At 34.7% G+C, this 6,458-nt stretch overlaps 1 long non-coding RNA gene across 1 annotated transcript; it reads left to right on the top strand.

Annotated features, from left to right (window-relative positions):
* The first annotated feature begins 3,698 nt into the window (after positions 1-3,698).
* On the top strand, positions 3,699-4,897 carry LOC128217112 (uncharacterized). Its single transcript, XR_008258185.1, has 3 exons — positions 3,699-3,802; positions 4,219-4,345; positions 4,815-4,897. It is a non-coding gene; the product is annotated as an uncharacterized LOC128217112 (long non-coding RNA).
* The last annotated feature ends 1,561 nt before the right edge of the window (positions 4,898-6,458 follow it).

The following is a 6,458-nucleotide window of genomic DNA, read 5'->3' as shown; positions in this document are numbered from 1 at the left end:
TATATTATTTTATATTTAATTGAATGCATTCATTGTGGACTGGAAAAAAATGATATTAAAAGAACAGAGAATTTTTTTTCAAATTTATTCATTTCTATATATACACAGTTGGGAATAATACTTCTGGCAACATAATGCAATGATGAAAAACAAAATGATTATATATGTGCATTAAAAAAAATCATGTTATCAATACAATGAAAGCTGCAAGCACAAAAGCCAAATAACCCAATCATGTAACGAATAATGTTTAATTGTAAGAAATACAAATTAATAAATTGACATAGCCACAGTGCAAAAATTCTGCTACAAACAATTATTATAGTTACTTTTTCACCAAAAACACGGATGGGTTGGTGTCCATTTGTAATGGCATAATTCCAGGCAAGCTTGTTGGTTCGTATCCACTGAGTCTGTGGTTGAAGTCTAAATACAAATGAGGCAACAAGGTTGATGTTGTCTTGGAATCCTTTCGTTCTTGCGCTGGGACAGATTTTGTCTTTTTAATGAATTTTAGGCCGGAAAACCATTTCTTTGATTTTGGTGCGTTTGTTATCGAACGTGTTTTTGGCGGCTCTTGATTGCAGACTCTTTCGTCCTTCTTGTCTATACATTTTACATTGTCAGCTTTGCAGTCTTTGTCACACTAGTTTATCTCATTTCTTTCAGCATATTGTTGTGGTTTTGCTTTTAAGTCTTTGTTGTCTTTCTTAATATCATTTGCAGAACGTGCTCTCAATGAACTGTTTTTGTTTTGCTTTGTTTGAGAGCATTTCTGTGTTCCCTTCATGTTGTTTTGATCATTCCTCTGAAACATATCCTTCTTTGAAGAGTAATACTGTCGTAAATTGCTTACTCTCTCATTTCTGGTGTTCCCAAGTCGCAAGCTCACATTCTTATAAGCTTCTTGAAAATCGCATATGTCGGAGCATTGTAGATTCTCTATTTTGTCCATAAGACTACAAACACTTTCCTGAACAGCAGACATACAATCATCGAGACATTTGGTGACATCGAAGAAATCCATTGCTTTATTTTTAGTACATCAAACTCTTTCACGTTGGAGATTGAAGAAAAAGTGGCTTGGATGGTAATGTACAGCTCTTTTATACATCTCTGTAGTGTTTGGGATGGACAACTTGATAATTTCCGTTTAAAGGATTGCTTGTCAGTATGACTTTGATCTTCAAGAAATTGTTTATGGAGCGCTACATTTACAGTAACAAACGTACAGAGCTAGTAAGTAGAATTTAAATGTTGGAAAATGTGTCAGTGATTCCATTAAATTAAATGCTGATTGAGTTTGTGCAATCATTTGACAAGGTTGTACAGCAATTATATAGTTTTTCCATCATTTTACACAAGAAAATGATGAAAATCTCTGAAATTGGATGGCATTGAGCTATGGTAAATTTAGAAACTCCCTCACTGAAACCACTAAAATTGGATGGCATTGAGCTATGGTAAATTTAGAGACTACCTCACTGAAAACCTCTGAAATTGGATGGCATTGAGCTATGGTAAATTTAGAGACTCCCTCACTGGAAACCACTGAAATTGGATGGCATTGAGCAGTGGAAAATATATAGACTCCCTCACTGAAAACCATTGAAATTGGATGGCATTGAGCTATGGTATATTTAGAGACTCCATCACTGAAAACCTCTGAAATTGGATGACATTGAGCTATGGTAAATTAAGAGACTCCCTCACTGAAAACCACTGAAATTAGTTGGCATTGGGCTATGGCAAACATAGAGACTCCCTCACTGAAACCACTGAAATTGGATGGCATTGAGCAATGGCAAATATAGAGACTCCCCCACTGAAAACCAATGAAATTGGATGGCATTGAGCAATGGCAAATTTAAAGACTCCATCACTGATAACCGCCTGCTTGGGGTGTGAATTAAACTTTGTCCTTCACTTAAATCAAACACAGTAGGAATTCAATTGCACATATTTCCTGTGCATTTTAGAATATGTACAAAATATTAAAACAAATATTACGATTTTAGCATTGTTTCTATTTTAAACAAAAACTGCTGAAAGCTTCTGTTATTAACATTGTAGACCATTAAGACTAAGGCAATGCCATTCTTAAGGATCTTGTAGCCTGAAACACAAATTTCCTGACCGAGAGTTGGCATCTAAACAGCAAAATAAGTCAAGTACTCATTTTTATTTTAAAAATATATTTGCCCCTTTGATCATGGAAAGCCACATGGTGTTTTGAAAACTTTCCAATACTCCAAGAACTGCCAACTTTTTTCACATACATTTCTTGGCAAATTTAGGGAATGATGATCAAACAAACACCAACCTTATCATGAATGAAAGAATGTTCTTTATTGCATTCACATAGCACAATGCGGTTCATTTGTCTTTTACTGTAAATATGATATTAGCCTTAAGATGTAATTGATGCGAAAATCGTCTGTGATCACTTCTTTCCAGCATCTGTATATATCCCTGTCGGAACTACAAGTGATGCGTGAAGAAGAGATTGCCAAGAACCCATTGTCACGACCGGAGACTGATGTCCCCAATACCCCATCAGAGGCTCTCTTCCAGGCGATCATGCCCAATCTACCACAGTATATGGTAAGTTAAATTCTATTTTTCCCTATTGCATTTGTGATACACATGAACATAATGTCCTTGAGGTGCATCTTCATCTGTATATTTTAAATTCAGCTTAGATGTGTCAATTGATGGTGTTTTATTTTCTAGGCCTGTGTATTATTACAGCCACCAAATGCAACAGAAAGAGAAAACAGCAACAAACTTCAATTTTTTTACTAACGGTTTAACAAGATTTATTGCAAATAAGATATGTGAATATTTAAATACCTTGTTTAAAGACTGATGTCCAATAAAGTTCTTTTCACGGATCCTGCTATCTGGGACAAAATTAAATCCAACACATTATATGAGAACTTGAATCAAACTCATCTGATGTAAACTTCAAAGCTTATTCTTGCCCATACATGAAAACAAGTCTTATGTGAGCTGCAAATCTTTATCCTTGCCAATATATGGGAACAAGACTGAGGTGAACTTCAAAGCTTTATTCTTGCCCATATATGAAAACAAGGCTCATATGTGAGCTGCAAAGCTTTATCCTTGCCCATATATTGGAACAATACTGAGTTGAACTTCAAAGCTTTATCCTTGCCCATATATGGGAACAAGACTGAGGTAAACTTCAAATCTTTATCCTTGCCCATATATGGAAACAAGGCTGAGGTGAGCTTCAAATCTTTATCCTTGCCCATATATGGGAACAAGGCTGAGGTGAGCTTCAAAGCTTTATCCTTGCCCATATATGGGAACAAGACTGAGGTGAACTTCAAAGCTTTATTCTTGCCCATATATGGGAACAAGGCTGAGGTGAGCTTCAAAGCTTTATCCTTGCCCATATATGGGAACAAGACTGAGGTGAGCTTCAAAGCTTTATCCTTGCCCATATATGGGAACAAGACTGAGGTGAGCTTCAAAGCTTTATCCTTGCCCATATATGAGAACAAGGCTGAGGTGAGCTTCAAAGCTTTATCCTTGCCCATATATGGGAACAAGACGGAGGTGAACTTCAAAGCTTTATCCTTGCCCATATATATGAAAACAAGAGTAATGAACATGAAAAGTCTGTACACAGGAATAACATTTTTCATTGCGTGTTCACATTTTACCTCCAGATTGCCTTGTTGAAGATCTTGCTGGCTGCAGCCCCGACTGCCAAGACAAAGACAGACTCTATCAACATTTAAGCAGACCTGCTGCCCCTGCCTGAGGAGATGCCGTAAGTTTGATTGGAATTGTTAAGTCTTTACTGTTTATATGTGACTTAAAGATATAAAAGTGATTGAAGGTATGGATACACAGCATTTTATATTTATCAAATAAATGGGTATGCCTTATTAGACGGGTATTGCTGAAGAAACTTAAGAGCAATTGATAATCAATATATGTTTAATATGGGGCCAGTATTTTGTAAATTAAATGTAAATAGTTGATAGTTGTAAGACATGACATTACATATCTGCACAGTTAAATTTCCATGATAGTCAATGTGACAATTTGTTCCATCCATGAAATTTGGCATTAGGTGTTCAAGGTGTTTTTACCCTCTTATCATTAACATCTTCATGGCAAATCGGTTTAATACACATATTATAACACGTAAATCAGTTACATATAGAATTAACCTTTCTACAGAACGACTGTGTTTCAATCCATGAAACTTGGCATAGATGTTAACAGACACAAGGAGATTATTGTCAAGGCCATCTCTGGGCTGGTTCTTCTGATGCTGAAACATTTCAAACTGAACCACATTTATCAGGTATGAATGTGGGACTTTCTTCATTTTAGCTTCTTCCGTTTTTCTCTCAAAGATAACGTTGAAGTATTGTCATTACCCTTGGAGTCGCTGTTGTCATGCCTATTATTTTACCTTGGGCCTGGCAATATAAATTAGCTGCAACTTGAATAATAAGTTTAAAATATTAAAATTTACACTGTTTAACCATTAACCGAGGATAATACACATGTTACTATAAATAGTAACATTTTACTATCGAAATGCGTTCCCGCAATAATGATTATCGTCTCCGACGGTGAGATTATCACGGCACGTCAGGGCTATTATGGCATACTTCTATTAATAAACACATGTTACTATAAATAGTAACATTTTACTATAGAAATGCGTTCCCGCAATAATGTCTACCACTTAATGTTTTTGAACTAAAGTGCTGCTGTCCACAAAGCAGATTATTTTTCTACCATGGTGGGGACATTATGTTTTTCAGTTCGAGTTTATGTCACAACACCAGGTGTTTGCGAATTGTATCCCATTGGTGTTGAAATTCTTCAATCAAAACATTGTTTTGTATGTCACAGCAAAAAAGAGGTAAGTCAGTGCAGTTTATCCTAAGTATGCAGTACCTCGACAGCTTGAAAACACAGCTGCTGCTCTTAAGCTGTGCTTTTTGTTGCCAAAAGATGAAGAACTGTTATGTAAAAATATTTTTGTTTAAGTGGGCTGTGAAACCAAGCCGGTAAAGTCAAGATTTTTTTAGAAAATCACTATGCCAGCAGGGCTTATGCAAAAGTGATGGATATTTTGACCATTTAACAATACATTTTTAACATCTGGCAATAATGTCAATTAACCAATCACGCAACAACAAAGCCGTATTAACGCTTATGAAATGATGGTCTTTAAAGCAATATTTGAGCAAGTATCAACATTTGCTAAAGGGTTCCAGCTTTTGGTATCTTAGTTTTAATACGACTAATGATTTGCCACACTTTATTTCCTCATACAAAAAACATGAGGGAGTCTCTTTAAAGTCGCAACGCTGCACAAAACTGTTTTATTGTATTAGTGTGTGTTATATTTTTATAGAGGGATTGGACCGCTCATTTAAACAAAGTACAGTTACTCATGGACTGATTTACTTCATATATACACTGAAGGAACATTATAACCTATAATTTTATGGTATGGACTTAAGATTTCTGTTGTATAGTTAATCGTATTTATATATTATTTTGCACTTAAGATTACTTAAAAGCATACTTCATACAATTTTATAAAACTTCAAACTACTTTATTTTTTATATAAATATCTTTTATGTATACTTTTGTTGTATATTAAAGGTACCACTTTTCCTGTCCAATTCTTATATATTAGTCTTGTCAAAAGCTTACCAAAGCCATAGTTTTCTTCAACTCCATAACGTTAAAAGCGGTTACTAAGTAAATAATGGGAAAATATTCACAATATATAAATGATCATTTGGATTTTAGTGGTAACTTCAATTATCTAAAATCTGTATAAATGACACAAATGATAACACATCAGATTTTTTTTATTTCTTCAACGTTATGCTCATTTTTAATGTTGGCTAAAGATCAATTTACACAAATATCAACAAAATAATGAAAGAAGGGCAATGAGATAATTTCAATTTATGACGTAAAGGGACTAAGATCTTTATTGAAATGGGCAGCAAATCCCAGTTTTTGGAAATTACTCAAAAAAACAAAATCTGCTCAAATTTATGAGAAATTTTAAGGAACTCAGGCCTGAATGGCCTAAACGGGACTCGCTCATGATTTGTAAAATGCTTTTTTTATATTGAAATAAAGTGTGGCAAATCATTAGGAATATTAAAACTAAGATACTAATGACTGGAATCCTTAACAAAATGTTGATATATGCTCAAATATTGTCTTTGAAGTCCATGATTTTGATTACTGTAGTAACGCAATTCAACTAAAGGCTTGCTTAAAGGTTTAAATCACCATTGGCTTATGTATGAGTCCTTGTGGGCGAGAGGTTTTTGTGTCAGATTTCTATTTCTTCTTGGCTGCACCGGCATGAGGTCACTCCCTACTACAGCCAGGATTTTTTATACTTAAGTTGTATTCTTTTTCTGCAATTTTG

This window comes from Mya arenaria, chromosome 14 (genome assembly GCF_026914265.1).
Source record: "Mya arenaria isolate MELC-2E11 chromosome 14, ASM2691426v1".
NCBI classification, from domain to species: Eukaryota; Metazoa; Mollusca; class Bivalvia; order Myida; family Myidae; genus Mya; species Mya arenaria.
This window is presented reverse-complemented; position numbering and strand designations above follow the sequence as displayed.